The 18,975-nt window shown below is 44.0% G+C and overlaps 2 protein-coding genes across 4 annotated transcripts in view; both read right to left on the bottom strand.

The window, feature by feature from the left end:
* LOC124711259 (putative fatty acyl-CoA reductase CG5065) overlaps positions 1-18,975 on the bottom strand; it is a 492,981-nt gene that overhangs the window by 137,126 nt on the left and 336,880 nt on the right. The window contains exon 1 of one of the 3 annotated variants that reach the window (XM_047241235.1): positions 294-540. The exons of the other annotated variants lie outside the window; for them this stretch is intronic. The gene's annotated coding sequence lies outside the window, so the exon portion shown is untranslated. Of the gene's footprint in view, positions 1-293; positions 541-18,975 lie in introns of those variants that run through there. 3 annotated transcript variants of the gene reach the window in all.
* LOC124712160 (keratin-associated protein 5-4-like) overlaps positions 1-18,975 on the bottom strand; it is a 65,596-nt gene that overhangs the window by 16,590 nt on the left and 30,031 nt on the right. The window lies entirely within an intron of this gene.

Here is an 18,975-nt window from a genome sequence, read left to right as displayed (position 1 = left end):
CCACTTGTGTAACGGTGTCTTTCATGTTTGGCGGTCGAACTGCCCCTTGGGGTATCCCACGCAACAATGCAAAGACAGAAAAGTGGGCACCATTATCTTAAGAAGTAACAACGTCACACATATAATCCAAATATTTATACATACAAAACTGTACACATGGCAATCATGAACGAAAAACAAATACTTCATTATGTTAAATGCAAGGACTAATATGTGAAGATGCATTACTGGAACAGATATTTTCGCGGTACTTAAAGCATCTGTAACTGCACCTTAAAATCATGTACACTTACCTGAAATTCTAAAATGCGCTGCCTCCGACGTAGAAAAATCTACTTCACAAATTTGACAACAGATGGTCTGTATGCAGTTTACGGGCCACGTTCACTGTAACTGAATATATCGCCGGGTAGTTGGAGAATTCTTTGACTGTACGAGACGGCTGCCGTGCTGGGTCAAGTCGGTAGCACCACAGCACAGTGACCGGAACTACGGGCCACGCCGCAGGAAGGTGTGCGTCCGCCTATGCACGAAAGGCGTCCAGCCGGCGACTGAACGCCGTTGCGAGCGACGGCGTGGGCAAAGTGGCGCGCTGCGCGTGAGTCACCACGTGGGTGGAGCCGACGCTCGGCGCGTTCCGGTGCCGTCCGAAGACGTCCGAAGCGCAGCGTCGTGGAGGCGCGGCCACGCGCTTTCCTCGCGGCCTTTGACAGTCTTCCGCTCGCATCTGCCCCGCTGTATCCAACTCATTTTACCGCAAGCTCTACACAACTTTCAACGCTTTTGGTGTGGATGAACGAACGCACTGCCGCTCGCGATTCCGGGATGTAAAATTTCGCCTGCACATTTAGCTATCTTTATACAAGATTTAACAAACATACTAAATAATTAGTTTAACAAGCCAACATCACCAACGTGAGCTCATATTCTGACGAGGGAAAACAAACATACACGCACACTTGTAAGATATCAGTCCCAGCAATTGCTCTGGCCGGCCGGTGTGGCCGTGCGGTTCTAGGCGCTTCAGTCTGGAACCGCGTGACCGCTACGGTCGCAGGTTCGAATCCTGCCTCGGGCATGGTTGTGTGTGATGTCCTTAGGTTAGTTAGGTTTAAGTAGTTCTAAGTTCTAGAGGACTGATGACCACAGATGTTGAGTCCCATAGTACTCAGAGCCATTTTGAACCAACTATTGCTCTCATGCGAAAATTTGGGATAATAATTCTGATGCTACGCTGTTATGATCTTCTGAACGTATAGCTTTTAAATTTGTGATCAGACCGGTTGTCACTCGCTCCATCCCACTGGAGTTGCTTACTGCCCGAGCACGAAGTACTGTACACCGGAGTGCGTAAGAGGTTTGTGAACTGCTGTTTTGACACTGGTAACACGCTTTGTTAAAGTGCACTGTTTCTAACCTGCAACTGGTAACAGATCTCTCTGCTTCGAACATTTTTATGTTGCAACTGACAAATGAATGAAACGAATGAGTGCGTCATTAAAGAAGTAGCGCAGCACTGTATAATTGTTAACAACGCTGTTGTACGTTATTTCCTTTGGCTTGTAAAGCTGACTCTGTCAATGTGAATTATATTTGCAGGAGATGTGCCATTATTCATCGTGATTGGCATGATTAAATTTTATATCTAGAATTATTAGCTTTATTTTATAGTAATTCCTCACTTGCTTAGGTCTATCCAATTTCATTTTGAGGCGTATATTAATAAGAGAAAATTTTAAAAAGTTTATATATATACACGCACGCACGCACGCACGCACACACACACACACACACACACACACACACACACACACACACAGAGTGAGTCACCTAACATTACCGCTGGATATACACTCCTGGAAATTGAAATAAGAACACCGTGAGTTCATTGTCCCAGGAAGGGGAAACTTTATTGACACATTCCTGGGGTCAGATACATCACATGATCACACTGACAGAACCACAGGCACATAGACACAGGCAACAGAGCATGCACAATGTCGGCACTAGTACAGTGTATATCCACCTTTCGCAGCAATGCAGGCTGCTATTCTCCCATGGAGACGATCGTAGAGATGCTGGATGTAGTCCTGTGGAACGGCTTGCCATGCCATTTCCACCTGGCGCCTCAGTTGGACCAGCGTTCGTGCTGGACGTGCAGACCGCGTGAGACGACGCTTCATCCAGTCCCAAACATGCTCAATGGGGGACAGATCCGGAGATCTTGCTGGCCAGGGTAGTTGACTTACACCTTCTAGGGCACGTTGGGTGGCACGGGATACATGCGGACGTGCATTGTCCTGTTGGAACAGCAAGTTCCCTTGCCTGTCTAGGAATGGTAGAACGATGGGTTCGATGACGGTTTGGATGTACCGTGCACTATTCAGTGTCCCCGCGACGATCACCAGTGGTGTACGGCCAGTGTAGGAGATCGCTCCCCACACCATGATGCCGGGTGTTGGCCCTGTGTGCCTCGGTCGTATGCAGTCCTGATTGTGGCGCTCACCTGCACGGCGCCAAACACGCATACGACCATCATTGGCACCAAGGCAGAAGCGACTCTCATCGCTGAAGACGACACGTCTCCATTCGTCCCTCCATTCACGCCTGTCGCGACACCACTGGAGGCGGGCTGCACGATGTTGGGGCGTGAGCGGAAGACGGCCTAACGGTGTGCGGGACCGTAGCCCAGCTTCATGGAGACGGTTGCGAATGGTCCTCGCCGATACCCCAGGAGCAACAGTGTCCCTAATTTGCTGGAAAGTGGCGGTGCGGTCCCCTACGGCACTGCGTAGGATCCTACGGTCTTGGCGTGCATCCGTGCGTCGCTGTGGTCCGGTCCCAGGTCGACGGGCACGTGCACCTTCCGCCGACCACTGGCGACAACATCGATGTACTGTGGAGACCTCACGCCCCACATGTTGTGCAATTCGGCGGTACGTCCACCCGGCCTCCCGCATGCCCACTATACGCCCTCGCTCAAAGTCCGTCAACTGCACATACGGTTCACGTCCACGCTGTCGCGGCATGCTACCAGTGTTAAAGACTGCGATGGAGCTCCGTATGCCACGGCAAACTGGCTGACACTGACGGCGGCGGTGCACAAATGCTGCGCAGCTAGCGCCATTCGACGGCCAACACCGCGGTTCCTGGTGTGTCCGCTGTGCCGTGCGTGTGATCATTGCTTGTACAGCCCTCTCGCAGTGTCCGGAGCAAGTATGGTGGGTCTGACACACCGGTGTCAATGTGTTCTTTTTTCCATTTCCAGGAGTGTATTTCGTAAACCACATCAAATACTGACGAATCGATTCCACAGACCGAACGTGAGGAGAGGGGCTAGTGTAATTGGTTAATACAAACCATAAAAAAATGCACGGAAGTATGCTTTTTAACACAAACCTACGTTTTTTTAAATGGAACCCCGTTAGTTTTGGGTCAAATGGCTCTGAGCACTTTGGGACTTAACATCTATGGTCATCAGTCCCCTAGAACTTAGAACTACTTAAACCTAACTAACCTAAGGACAGCACACAACACCCAGCCATCATGAGGCAGAGAAAATCCCTGACCCCGCCGGGAATCGAACCCGTTAGTTTTGTTAGCACATCTGAACATATAAACATATACGTAATCAGTGCAGTTTGTTGCATTGTAAAATGTTAATTACATCCGGAGATATTGTAACCTAAAGTTGACGCTTGAGTACCACTCCTCCGCTGTTCGATAGTGTGTATCGGAGAGCACCGAATTACGTAGGGATCCAAAGGGAACGGTGATGGACCTTAGGTACAGAAGAGACTGGAACAACACATTACGTCCACATGCTAACACCTTTTTACTGGTCTTTTTCACTGACGCACATGTACATTACCATGAGGGGTGAGGTACACGTTCGACGGGCGTTTCATAGGACGTGGAGGACGTACAAATTGGCCAGCCCGTTCTCCTGATCTTACACCTCTGGACTTCTTTCTGTGGGGTACGTTAAAGGAGAATGTGTACCGTGATGTGCCTACAACCCCAGAGGATATGAAACAACGTATTGTGGCAGCCTGCGGCGACATTACACCAGATGTACTGCGGCGTGTACGACATTCATTACGCCAGAGATTGCAATTGTATGCAGCAAATGATGGCCACCACATTGAACATCAATTGGCCTGACATGTCGGGACACACTCTATCCCACTCCGTAATTGAAAACGGAAACCACGTGTGTACGTGTACCTCACCCTTCATGGTAATGTACATGTGCGTCAGTGAAAAAGACCGATAAAAAGGTGTTAGCATGCGGACGAAATGTGCTGTTCCAGTTTCTTCTATACCTAAGGTCCATCACCGTTCCCTTTGGATCCCTACGTAATTCGGTGCTCTCCGATACACACGATCGAACAGCGGAGGAGTGGTACTCAAACGTCAACTTTAGGTAACAATATCTCCGGATGTAATTAACATTTTACAATGCAACAAACGGCACTGATTACGTATTTGTTTATATGTTCAGATGTGCTAACAAAACTAACGGGGTTCCATTCAAAAAAACGTAGGTTTGTGTTAAAAAACATACTTCCGTGCATTTTTTTATGGTTTGTATTAAACAATTACACTAGCCCCTCTCCTCACGTTCGGTCTGTGCAATCGATTCGTCAGTATTTGATGTGGTTTATGAAATATATCCAGCGGTAACGTTAGGTGACTCACCCTATATATATATATATATATATATATATATATATATATATATATATATATATATATGTGTGTGTGTGTGTGTGTGTGTGTGTGTGTGTGTGTAAGAGAGGCCACCTTTCACCTTTCCCTTCCTCAGTTTAATAAGTCACAGCTGCAAAATACTAACACGAATTCTTTACAGACGAATGGAAAAACTAGTAGAAGCCAACCTCGGGGAAGATCAGTTTGGATTCCGTAGAAACACTGGAACACGTGAGGCAATACTGACCTTACGACTTATCTTAGAAGAAAGATTAAGGAAAGGCAAACCTACGTTTCTAGCATTTGTAGACTTAGAGAAAGCTTTTGACAATGTTGACTGGAATACTCTCTTTCAAATTCAAAAGGTGGCAGGGGTAAAATACAGGGAGCGAAAGGCTATTTACAATTTGTACAGAAACCAGATGGCAGTTATAAGATTTGAGGGACGTGAAAGGGAAGCAGTGGTTGGGAAGGGAGTAAGACAGGGTTGTAGCCTCTCCCCGATGTTGTTCAATCTGTATATTGAGCAAGCAGTAAAGGAAACAAAAGAAAACTTCGGAGTAGGTATTAAAATTCATGGAGATGAAATAAAAACTTTGAGGTTCGCCGATGACATTGTAATTCTGTCAGAGACAGCAAAGGACCTGGAGGAGCAGCTGAATGGAATGGACAGTGTCTTGAAAGGAGGATATAAGATGAACATCAACAAAAGCAAAACAAGGATAATGGAATGTAGTCTAATTAAGTCGGGTGATGCTGAGGGAATTAGATTAGGAAATGAGGCACTTAAAGTAGTAAAGGAGTTTTGCTATTTGGGGAGCAAAATAACTGATGATGGTCGAAGTAGAGAGGATATAAAATGTAGGCTGGCAATGGCAAGGAAAGCGTTTCGGAAGAAGAGAAATTTGTTAACATCCAGTATTGATTTAAGTGTCAGGAAGTCGTTTCTGAAAGTATTCGTATGGAGTGTAGCCATGTATGGAAGTGAAACATGGACGATAAATAGTTTGGACAAGAAGAGAATAGAAGCTTTCGAAATGTGGTGCTACAGAAGAATGCTGAAGATTAGATGGGTAGATCACATAACTAATGAGGAAGTATTGAATAGGATTGGGGAGAAGAGAAGTTTGTGGCACAGCTTGACCAGAAGAAGGGATCGGTTGGTAGGACATGTTCTGAGGCATCAAGGGATCACCAATTTAGTATTGGAGGGCAGCGTGGAGGGTAAAAATCGTAGAGGGAGACCAAGAGATGAATACACTAAGCAGATTTAGAAGGATGTAGGTTGCAGTAGGTACTGGGAGATGAAAAAGCTTGCACAGGATAGAGTAGCATGGAGAGCTGCATCAAACCAGTCTCAGGACTGAAGACCACAACAACAACAACATTCCTCTTCCCTCATCTTCAAAATCTCGTGAATAGATCATCTGGTTGTCATTCCTTCATGCAGTGCTTTGAGTTCGGATATTAGGCGGCTGCAGTGGTGCGGAGCGAGTGACTAACAACCGGTGCGCGCCAAAGTTTAAAAGCTAAACATTCAGAAGGTGGTAACTGCATACTACAGGGTGTTCAAAAAGTATCTCCGCAGTGCCGTATGATTGTTAGCCGCGGATGATTGTTCGCCTGCCTGGGTTACTTCCCTACAAGTGGACTCTCCCAACATTCCACTGTTTCGTTTATCTCAGCCAGTGTCAGTAGTATCGCTTAATGTTAAAATCTGAAAGTAAAAATGAATAATCAATACATTAATAACTTGTATTTCACTGAGTTTCATTTCGGTATATTCACTACGGCATACGGCACGCGCGGCTAACAATCATACGGCACTGCGGAGAGGCTTTTTGAACATCCCGTATAAGTATTATCATCCAAATTTTCGCGCTGATATAATGCAAGTGTATTTTTCTCTCGTTAAAATATGAGGTCAAGTTGGTGATGTTTCCTTGTAAGATATGAAACGGCGAATTAAAAACATCCAGTCAGCCATGACACTGGAGGAAACTCACGAAGGAATATTAGATGTTGGGCCATAAAAGGTCTAGAACAGAACATACTGACAGACAACCATTCTTACAGCTTTTACATGTGGCCATCAGGTCATCAAAACAGTACAATAGTAAATGGACAGTAGAGTTGGGCAACACGATTCTTTTTCCCGATTCGATTCCTACGATTCAATCTCACATTGCGAATCGATTCCTACGATTCTTTCACGATTCATTCTAGTCTTACTCACAGATGGCAGGACATGTCTGAAATTGTCAATGGGGTTAGAATCGAACTGTATCATAAGATATGCCAGAAATTGTTTATTTATGAGGAAACATGCATATGACGTTACAAGTGTGATTCTCGATTTATACGTGTAATAACTTAATTGATGAAAGGTCACGTTTGATTTGATTGCACCTATTGTTTTATTTCAGTATTCCAGGAAAGAGGAGTCGATTTGTGCGAAAGGCGATGCAAAATTAAGTGGTATGCCAATCTGGCTGTGTCGCTTGAACGTATGCAACTACTAACGTCTGTTTTATAGTAACAAAATCTAGCAGTGAGGCAGACGTGATTTGGCTCATATCATCCTATGTTTCTCTGTGCTAAGATGTCTTTCCAAGTCCACATCACCCTTGTAATTCATAAAACAGCTGACAGCCCTCCCACACAACAAATTTAGCTTAACTTTCATTTCTTCTAAATACAAAGCATAGTTATTTTGCTTTTAATTTGTCTAAGAACTTTTACGTGAGAAGACGACATACTTCTAAAGAGTAGGATTCAATCGTATACAGCGACATTACTTCACTAAAATTTAATATGAATCTGAACACGATAACATTCGAAAACTCGAACTTGACATTAATTAAAAAGCTTTTGTTTAAAGACGGTATTACACGGCGATCCGCCAAGAAAGGTGTTGGTTAGAGAGCCTATATTCTCTCTAATAAGGCTTGACTGCCATCTGGCGGTCGTTATCATTCGGCACGACTCGGCATGATTCAGAAGTTGCCTTCGAAGCATAGCATACTAAGAATCGATGAATCGTTGGAACTTGGAATCGTCACGACGATTCGACCGTATCACGATTCGATTCTTACGATTCTTTATTTAGAGTCGTTCAAATGAACGATTCACTCACGAATCGCCACAACTCTACTGGACAGTAGGAAGAAACACGCACAAAGGAGGTAATGCTCGTGGGCTGCTTACAACTGATACAAGATACAAGGTAAATCATACGTTCAGAACGAAAGAAAATGTGTGAAGAGGATACAGATGTTTCACTTCATGGAAAATTCTCATTTCTTGGTTACTAGGAAGAAACAACAAATTTCATACAGAAACAATGCGAATTAGACACATCCACACTACGACAGAAGCAACAGAGGTAGTTACAGGAACTTATCTGGGAAGTAAAATCACGTTAAAAAACAAAGAAGTTATTCGGATATTCCCACGAGATATTTATGGAAACCAAATCGCGATAACCAACGGTTTTCATCACATCACCGAATTTAAGCGTTGTCGGTGTCGGCTGGCACTTGGGGTGGGAGATCTTCTTGGCATGCCGAGGGCTGTTGGCGAATTGCGTGCACTCAACCCTTGTGAAGCCGACTGAGGAGGTGACGACTCTGGTCACGGAACACGACAACGGCCGTGAAAGCGGTCTGCTGACCACATGCCCCTCCATATCTGCATTCACTGACGCCTACGGGCTGAGGATGACACGACGGTCGATAGGTTCCGGTGGGCATTCCAAGGCCTGTTCGCACGGAGTTTCAGGATAGAGTGAACACTGTTCCACCAGAATACAGCACAGGCCTGGTGTCTTATTCGCTTTGAGTTGTCTCAATTGCTGTTCAGCACTGGTGGATACTTACAAGATTCCTCAATTAGTGTGTGTGTGTGTGTGTGTGTGTGTGTGTGTGTGTGTGTGTGGTGGCCGAACATTATTATGGCAGTACCCTCATGTGTGAATACATTTTTACAAGGAGACTTCAGTACTTATTCTTTCTGTCTGCTATTTTCAGTTTCAGCACCAGGCTGCTCCTACAGATATGTAACTACAGATATGTAATGGAAAGTGGATCCGTCAACGGATTTTTCATACTCTATGTGATCAAAAGTATCCGGATACCACCAAAAACATACGCTTTTAACATTATGTGAAGTCTGCTGTCACCTACTGCTAGCTACTCCATATCAGCGACCTCAGTAATCATTAGACATCGTGAGAGAGCAGAATGAGGCGCTCCATGGAATTCACGGACTTCGAACGTAATCAGCTGATTGGGTGTCATTTGTATCATACGTCTGTACGCAAGATTTCCACACTCCTAAACATCCCTAGGTCCACTGTTTCCGATGTGATAGTGAAGAGGAAACGTGAAGGGACACGTACAGGCCGACCGCGTCTGTTGACTGACAGAGACCGCCGACAGTTGCAGAGGGTCGTAATGTGTAATTGGCAGACATCTATCCAGATCATCACACAGGAATTCCAGACGGCATCAAGATACACTTCAAGTACTATGACAGGCGGGAGGTAAGAAAACTCGGATTTCATGGCCGAACGGCTGCTCATAAGCCACACATCACGCCAGTAAATGCGAAACGACACCTCGCTAGGTGTAAGGAGCGTAAACATTGGACGACTGAACAGTAGAAAAACGTTGTGTGGAGCGACGAATCACGAAACACAATGTGGCAATCCGATGGCAGGGTGTGTGTATGGCGAATGCCCGGTGAACATCATCTGCCAGCGTGTGTAGTGCCGACAGTAAAATTCTGAGATGATGGTGTTGTTATGGTGTGGTGGTATTTTTCATGAAGGGGGCTTGCACCCCTTGTTGTTTTGCTTGGCACTATCACAGCACAGGCCTACATTGATGTTTTAAGCACCTTCTTGCTTCCCACTGTTGAAGAGAAATTCGATGATAGCGACTGCATCTTCCAACACGATCGAGCACCTGTTGATAATGCACAGCCTGTGGCGGAGTGGTTACACGACAATAACATCCCTGTAATGGAATGGCCTGCACAGTCTTGACCTGAATCCTATAGAACACCTCTGGGATGTTTTGGAACGCTGACAACGTGCTAGGCCTCACCGACCGACATAGATACCTCTCCTCAGTGCAGCACTCCGTGAAGAATTGGCTGCTATTCCCTAAGAAACCTTCCAGCACCTGATTGAACGTATGCCTGCGAGAGTGGAAGCTGTCATCAAGGCTAAAGGTGGAGAAACATCATATTGAAATCCATTAACTTTCAAGTCATTTTCAGCCAGGTGCCCGGATACTTTTGATCACACAGTGTATGAGCCCCCGAGCCTTTCGGCTCTGGTAACGCTCGTCCTTTATTAGTATAACAATCGGTAATCCCTATTCCACTTTGCAGATAGGCAGCGTTTGTAACCAGAAGGTTTGAAATTATTTCTTTAGTGTGTGATCAATCTAGCTATTTGTTGAAGGAATTTATCAAAGAGTGTATTCAACAACACTCCGCAAAACAAATTGTGCTTATCGTGTACGTAGTGTTTTCAATCGATACTGGGCAAATTAAAGTCATCATCTACTACGACCTCGTGGTATCTCGATGCTATAGAGTTTACGTTATCTGTGAATGACTACGACCGTTGAGTACGAACATGGTAGCCGGTAGAAATATCAAATTATTAATATATTTCACCGACCACAGTTAGTCTTGTCCATATAAGTTCGTAATCTGATTCACTATCGATCTAGCCAAAGCAAATGTTTCTGCTTCTTGTTGTAAATCCTCTACCTCCTAGGGAGTCCAACCTGTCTTTCTAATATACTCTCTACTTGCTGGGAATATGTCTCTACACTATACTTCGGATTTCAACCAACTCTGAGCATCTGCTATGATGTGAGAGCGACTGCATTTTAGAAGGCATGTGAGTCGTAGGACTTTGCTGCAACGCTCCGGTTGTTAACTACTAATATTTTAAGATTTTCATTGCGTATTTGTTTACAGGTCTACTGCAGCTTTCGGTTCACTCTTGATGTCACAGAACGGACGAAGTCTCAGGTTTAAACGAACACCCGAAATCAAACCAGGTAACCCTGATCAGACGTCGGAATTACAATTGTGCTAAGACCTCGTGAGTGTGGTTAGCTGTCTTCACCATTTCCGCCAGTCTCCTCCTCGAAGGACCGAGAATGATCTCTGATTCCAGGCGACAAACGACGTGAGCGACAACGAGCAGCTGGCCGCATCCAGTGTCCCCACTGCTGCCGGGATGGTCTCTTGCACCTGGAAGACGATTTCTCCCGCGATACACACCGAGTGACGCTATTTCACTACAAGGAAGCATAATGCGCCTAACATTGCAACCATGGAGCTGCAAATAACCGCCTCCTCCTCATTCTCATCTGTGGCTGCGTGGGTTTCCAAAGAGGAGAGAATGCTACTCGAGCAGGAGTTACGGTATTAAAACAAACAAGATAACCAGAACACTTACACTTCTTTTCTTACGAGATTAAGAGTATGAAATAGATGGATACAATAATTAAGTGTGCCAATAAAACATTAAATAGTAATATTGTTACTGCCAGACAGGCATAATTACCTTTGATGCAAAATGTTAAGAATGTACGGTGCAACACATTGGGAGAGGCGAAGAAAATGGTTCAAATGGCTCTGAGCATTATGGGACTAAACATCTGAGGTCATCAGTCGCCTAGAATTTAGAACTAATTAAACCTAACTAACCTAAGGACATAACACACATCCACGCCCGAGGCAGGATTCGAACCTGCGACCGTAGCGGTCGCTCGGAGAGGCGAAGACATAAAAAAGACAATTGAGGAACCGCAGGAAGGGTTGTAACGCTGAACAGTCGTATTAAGGAAAACGTTCCACGTCCGTCCGTGCCAACTCCCAAATACGTCGCAGGGCATTTATTCCTATGTTTTTCAGTTTTAGGAAGAAAAAGGACACCGAAGATGGTCCTATAGGATCTCAACATTCGCTCAGAGTAGCTAAGTCACTATAAGAATTACTTCTTGCTTCTCTAACTTTATAGAACTAACAAAGCTATATGGTAGGAAAAAAATTATTAGTATATTCAACACACTGTGTTGGTCATTTGCACGTTTACTAACAAATGTTGCAAGCATAAAAAAGAACAGTATTGATACAAACATCATTACTATCTACAGCGCAGGACATCGACTTTCTTATTGTGGTATGTTATTGAGATTTGACACTCATGTGACAACTAATGTCCATTACAGCATACAGAATGTCCTTTTGGTAGCTCTGTCGTCTTATTGGCTAAATAGCAACTTCAAATACGATTCCTGTTTAGTCGCAGGAATTGTGTGATTCTCATTGTGCAACTGTTCAGGTACGGTGCACGAGGACAGAGAAATTTAAGCCTTACTCTCATTCTACGAACCGATGGCAACAAATGGCTGCCCAAGTCTAAGAGTGGACGATACCGTCTCCAGATGGATTAAGTATTATTATACTTCGAGGTGTTCAAAGGTGTCGTTCGTCATATGATTGCTACAAATAAAAATCCATTCAAACAAGGTGTTCCGGTTCGGAATTTCACTAGAAGACAGTCCATGTTAAGAAAACTCACGATCTACGAACATTTCCCGTTCACCAAACTTTCATTTGTCAGCTGAATACCACCACGCGGGGTTTGCATTTTTTTCCTTTTCTCTTTTCCATCGTTTTCTGATATCATTGCAAGGTCGGCAGGAAATGAATTTTTGGATATTGTGGATAAGGCGGGAACACCTTTGTATATATACAAAAACTTTATAATCTGCCTGCCACTACACAGTGCTTGGTGGACAGTACTCCGTATCGATGTGGACGACTTTTTGTCCTAATCCATTCGTGTACGGAGCTAGAAGAAAACGTATGTATGTCTGGCTCCTAAACGTCCTTCCTTTAAATGGAGCCGTAATCTCTCTGTGTATTCTCGTGGTCACTACGCGCGTTAGACAAGTACGATAGTGGCAGTACAATCATCCTGAATATTTTATCTCTAATTACGTCCAACATGATCTCGAGAATAACAGTAATTTTCTTCCAAAGTTACACTTCAGTTGTTTGAGTATCATCTTTACACTTCAGCATGGAGTGCAAAGGGTTGTTGTTGTTGTTGTTTTCAGTCCTGAGACTGCTTTGATGCACCTCTCCATGCTACCCTATCCTGTGCAAGCTGCTTCATCTCCCAGTACCTACTGCAACCTACGTCCTTCTGAATCTGCTTAGTGTATTCATCTCTTGGTCTCCCTCTACGATTTTTACCCTCCACGCTGCCCTCCAATACTAAATTGGTGATCCCTTGATGCCTCAGAACATGTCCTACCAACCGATCCCTTCTTCTAGTCAAGTTGTGCCACAAACTTCTCTTCTCCCCTATCCTATTTAATACTTCCTCATTAGTTATGTGATCTACTCATCTAATCTTCAGCATTCTTCTGTAGCACCACACTCCGAAAGCTTCTATTCTCTTCTTGTCCAAACTATTATCGTCCATGTTTCACTTCCATACATGGCTACACTCCATACAAATACTTTCAGAAACCACTTCCTGACACTTAAATCTATACTCGATGTTAACAAATTTCTCTTCTTCAGAAATGCTTTCCTTCCCATTGCCAGTCTACATTTTATATCCTCTCTACTTCGACCATCATCAGTTCTTTTGCTCCCCAAATAGCAAAACTCCTTTACTACTTTAAGTGTCTCATTTCCTAATCTAATTCCCTCAGCATCACCCGACTTAGTTAGACTACATTCCATTATCCTTGTTTTGCTTTTGTTGATTTTCATCTTATATCCTCCTTCCAAGACACTATCAATTCCGTTCAACTGCTCTTCCAAGTCCTTTGCTGTCTCTGACAGAATTACAATGTCATCGGCGAACCTTAAAGTTTTTATTTCTTCTCCATGGATTTTAATAACTACTCCGAATTTTTCTTTTGTTTCCTTTACTGATTGCTCAATATACAGACTGAACAACATCGGGGATAGGCTACAACCCTGTCTCACTCCCTTCCCAACCACTGCTTCCCTTTCATGCCCCTCGACTCCTATAACTGCCATCTGGTTTCTGTACAAATTGTAAATAGCTTTTCGCTCCCTGTATTTTACCCCTGCCACCTTCAGAATTTGAATGAGAGTATTCCAGTCAACATTGTCAAAATCTTTCTCTAAGTCTACAAATGCTAGGAACATAGGTTTGCCTTTCCTTAATCTAGCTTCTACGATAAGTCGTAGGGTCAGTATTGCCTCACGTGTTCCAGTATTTCTACGAAATCCAAACTGATCTTCCCCGAGGTCGGCTTCTACTAGTTTTTCCATTCATCTGTAAAGAATTCGTGTTAGTATTTTGCAGCCGTGACTTATTAAACTGATAGTTCGGTAAACATCTGTCAACACCTGCTTTCTTTGGGATTGTCATTATTGCATTCTTCTTGAAGGGTTTTATGCCTCTAGAAACGCGCCTCAGGATTCTGAATTCGTTCACCATCTGCTGCAATATTTACTTGATACGGACTCTTACCGCAAAAGACTTGTCACATTCCCAACAATTTTGTCTTCCTTCGATTTTCCTACTGCTGATTCGAAGGCTCGACAAATTTCTCATCATTATCCCTAGATATTTAGATGTGAGAGAGTTTTAATAGCTGAGCTCCAATATTATAATCTCTTTATTATGTGGAATTTCTTACATTTACCAATTTGCAGTGAGCTGTTACTCGGTACAAAAAGTGGATATTCTGTCTAAATTGCTTTGCATCTCCTTATGATGACCAGCAACGGTGTTTTCCTGCAGACAACAGCATCGTAAGCATATAGCTTGATAGTACAGCAGATCGGATAATAATTTAGATGTACTGAGCTCTTAAAGAGGAGCGCTTATGCCTTATTGGGTACCAATCTATTTAGCCATCAAACATTCGTTCCGAACATTCACCATCCTAATGGGCACATTTTGTCCCCTTAGTTAAGCTGACTGTGCGGTACAATAAATAGCACCTTACGGAAATCATGGATAATGGGAACTACCTGTTAAACAGCATCTAATATCATATCGTCTGTGAAACGAAGACGTGAGTTTCCCGTCAGTTTTTTTTCTCCTGAAACCACACAAATTCTTTAAGATCAATCTGTTTTGTCCAGGGAAGTCATGATGTTCTAACATAGAATCACGCAACAAACTGACAGAAGCAACAATGATGTACCATATGTGTGTACGTTCTTTTACTAAATTAATAAATGGGCGTGGCCTGCGCTCTTAACCAGTGACGACGTAGTATTTACCGAGTAAAAGATTGTCGGCAGGTATGAGGTATGGAGGGGGTTATTTTCGCAGCGCATTCAATGTGGAATCTAGTAGAAATCCAATCAGTAGCCACATTGGAGGAGGAAACATGCAGGCAACACACAACCTGTTACGTAATGTATGTAAAGTCTTCAGTCTGCCGGCCACATTTGGAACATGTTTGCTAGACAAATTAGTTTCGTCGTTATCAGTGCTGACGTAAGTACAGCAAGGTACCTCTACGAGACTCAACCCTACGTTTAGAGCCCTTTATACTTACAAGACACTTTTATTGTAATTTTCTACTCGAACCTATGTGAAACCTCAGTTTGCGCTGAGCTGCAAGGGAAGGCTCGCGTGTGGGTCGGCAACCATAGGGCAGGGGAGGGGTTCAGCGACTGGATGCGCAGATCGTGTCCACGCCGGCTACTACTGCACACAGCCGGCTGCTACTGGTGCCGACTATGAGCACTTGCCATTCGAAACCGGTAGTGACGGTACTTAACGGGAAAAAAATACATCCCGCATGCTGCCTAACTGGCCTCTGAAATGTGGCGAGGGCCACGCGTTCCTAGAGCCTTGTCTGACACGGTTCAGCGCAGCCACACAAGGTGTCCCGAATTTGTAACAGTACAGGAGACTCCAGAAGTTCAGTGTCCCACTTTACACTGCTAGTATCGCGTACACAAGGTATAAAAGGCCAGTGCATTGCAAGAGCTGTCATTTGTTCTCAAATGATTCATCTGAAAAGGTTTCCCACAGGATTACGGCCGCACGACGGGAGAACAGACTTTGAGCGCGGAACGCTAGTTGGAGCTGGATGCACAGGACATTGCATTTCGGAAGTCGTTAGGGAATTCAATAGTGCGAGATCCACACGGCCAAGAGTGTGCCGAGAGTACCAAGTTTCAGGGATTACCTCTCATCACGAACGGCGCAGTGGCCGACTGCTTCACTTAACGACCGAGAACAGCGGCCTTTGCGTAGAATTGTCAGTGTTAACAGACACGTAACACTGCGGAAAATAGCCGCAGAAACCAATGTGGGACGTGCGACGAACGTATTCGTTACGACAGTGCGTTAATGCGCTATGGCAACAGACGACCGACGCGAGTGCCTTTGCTAACACCACGATATCGCCTCCAGCGCCTCTCGTGACCGTATCGGTTGGACCCTGCATGACTGGAAAACCGTGGCCCAGTCCGATGCAACCAGATTTCAATTGACGTGGTGCAGACCCCACAAAGCCAAAGACCCAAGATGTAAACAAGGCACAATGCAAGGTGATGGTGGGTCCCTAACGGTGTGGGATGTGTTTACATCGTTTGTACTGGGTCCTCTGATCCAACTAAACCAATCATTGACCACTTGCAGCCATTTATGGACTTCCTGTTCCCAGACAAGAATGGAATTTTTGTTGATGACAATGCGCTCCGTTTTGAGAAAAAAATAAGTTTTTCAAGCTTCTCAATGTTTATGACGCCGTATCTCCTGAACTGAGTGTTGTGCAACAACATAATTTTTCAGATACAGTCATTTGTATATGTAGATACCGTCTGCAAAATGTGTTGCGAAAAGTGTTAGAAGTAAAGAAGCAATAAATTAAAACGCCATATCTGATGCAGTTTTACTGCAGGAACAGCGAAAATGTAGTAAGCGATAAACTTTTTCCTTTCACAAAAAATACTTCGTAAAGGTTTCAAACTATGAGTAAAGTCATTCTCAAATATTGGATGAATATATGGTAAACTGTGCGCCGTGAGTCACACTGTCTCAAGACATAATACTTACGTGTTGAAGCTTTAACAAAAGATTATAGTTATTTATGAGTAGATTATGGCAACATTTTAAATTCGGTCGATAACTGAATGAAATATTGAAAATCAAATTTTTGTTGCTCCCTGTATGCCGGGGATAGTCTTGAAAGACGACGTCGATTTTGATGCGATGACGGCGTAAGCTACCTGAGGGATAGTAGATGTACTGACAATGGTTTCAACGTCGTCCGCCAATAGATAGTGCAGTGACAAAGCTACACCAGAGCGCCATATGTGTTTACCCTACAATAGGGAATGCTCACGGCCAGTGGTGTAGACAAGTGAAGCAAGCGGGCAACTATGCCACAGAGACGCACCTGTGCTTCTTACAGCCAACTGAGCAATTTTGAAAGCGGTCAAATTGTAGCCTTCTGAGTTGCGGGATGTTCCTTTCGGAGAATTGCCACACAAGCTGGATGTGCTGCGTCAGTTATCAACAATGCTGATTTCAGTGGTCACATGAACATTTTTTAAATCTTTGAGTGCACAAAAACTTCACAGCCCCACATATTATACCTTTGTACCTGACGATTGCGTAACGTCGGAAACAGCTTTGTAAACTATTAATATTGTAGAATACCACATAATTGTCAGTAAAAACGGACCCTTATAGGACCATCTGTTTTCTGTCTGTCTGTCAAAAACCCTTTTGTTCAGCAACGGATGGACGTATTCCGTTAAAATTTGTACCGTATACTGTGCCCCCTTGGTGGTGCAAAAAATTGAAACTCTAAGTCAATGCAGTCAAAAAGATACGAACATTTATGTAACATATTTCGATAGTCGCAAAAATCACTCACCCAAACCTATAGGATATTTTCCCGTTTGTCTAGAATCACGAAATGAGTCATGAAGCAAGGTGGGTACAAGTAGAGGAACGAACACGAAATTTGTTAATTTATGATTATATCACACGAAACAATATTTATTTTGTCATTTGTTATCCGACGTGAGACTTTAAATTTAAACACTCAGTAGTTCTCCATTCATGTTGACTGGGTCGCAGTGGTAAAAAGTCAAACGTCAGGCAAGGAATGACTTCATTGCTCATTTGACGCATTTCGGGATTTATCAATCACCTCAAATGTCCAGGAGTGATTGCTGCATGTAGATAAGGCGTTTCAAGCTGCATGTGAAAGAAACATTCACAGATTAGTTAAACACCATATCCATATACAATAATGGCTCCTGGATTTCTGGTGGTCGATGAATTCTGAGATGCCTCATATGAGCAATAAAGTCATTCCTTGCCTGATGTTTGACTTTTACCATTGCGACCCAGTCAGCATGAATGGAGAACTACTGCTTGTTATACTAATGATTGCCTTCCTCCTACAGCATGACTTCATGTCACATTTATATTATTGAAATTAAATCATCATCGATAATCGTGGAATTCCTGGGAGCGATATCTTGGCAGAGTCGGTGTCGATAACAGGCAAAAATGGTCGCGATTTTCTATTCCCGGAATGGATGAACGATCAACATACTTAATTTAGTTTGAACAGAACCCTCAGTGCGTGAATCCTACTCGCAGCTAACCATTTTTTCCGTTCATTATCTATCACTAATAATAATGTCATGTGACCTTATTCCGTGTGAAACATCTGAAATGTTTGAGATTAGATTCAGGAAGTAAGATTACTGATTACGCATCGATTAGTGGAAGCCAATGGCTGTTCTATTCCTATCGCTTATAACACTATTTTCAGTGGTGTAAATTACTCCTAGACGCTGTATTTGGCGCGCAATGTCGTCATTGGCATCTGAGGCCGGTAGAGGCATAATGTTGCTTACGTGGCTCTCTGGTAATCGGCAGTGCTGCACACAGCGCGCTTCAGGCCATCCATGCCTGCGTATCTGGGGCAGAGTGTTTCTCCGCCATCCCAGACGGCCCTAATCGCGTCTCACTTCGTTACCGCTGGCTCCCGTTAGGGGCCAGTCGCCATGTAGACCGAAAGCGACCACTGCCGACTGCGGCCCAACTCCCTCACTCCGCGCAGCAGCATGGTATTGTCGTTTGGCCTGCGATGTGTTGTAGTTCGTGTCGCAAAAACATACAACTTAAGATTATAATCAATCGCGTGAACAAATCAGAATGTCGCAACCAGTTTCGACCAGCTGGTGGTC

Source organism: Schistocerca piceifrons, chromosome 8 (assembly GCF_021461385.2).
Source record: "Schistocerca piceifrons isolate TAMUIC-IGC-003096 chromosome 8, iqSchPice1.1, whole genome shotgun sequence".
In the NCBI taxonomy this organism is placed as follows: Eukaryota; Metazoa; Arthropoda; class Insecta; order Orthoptera; family Acrididae; genus Schistocerca; species Schistocerca piceifrons.
The sequence above is the reverse complement of the archived record's forward strand: the minus strand, read 5'-3'. Positions and strand labels throughout refer to the sequence as shown.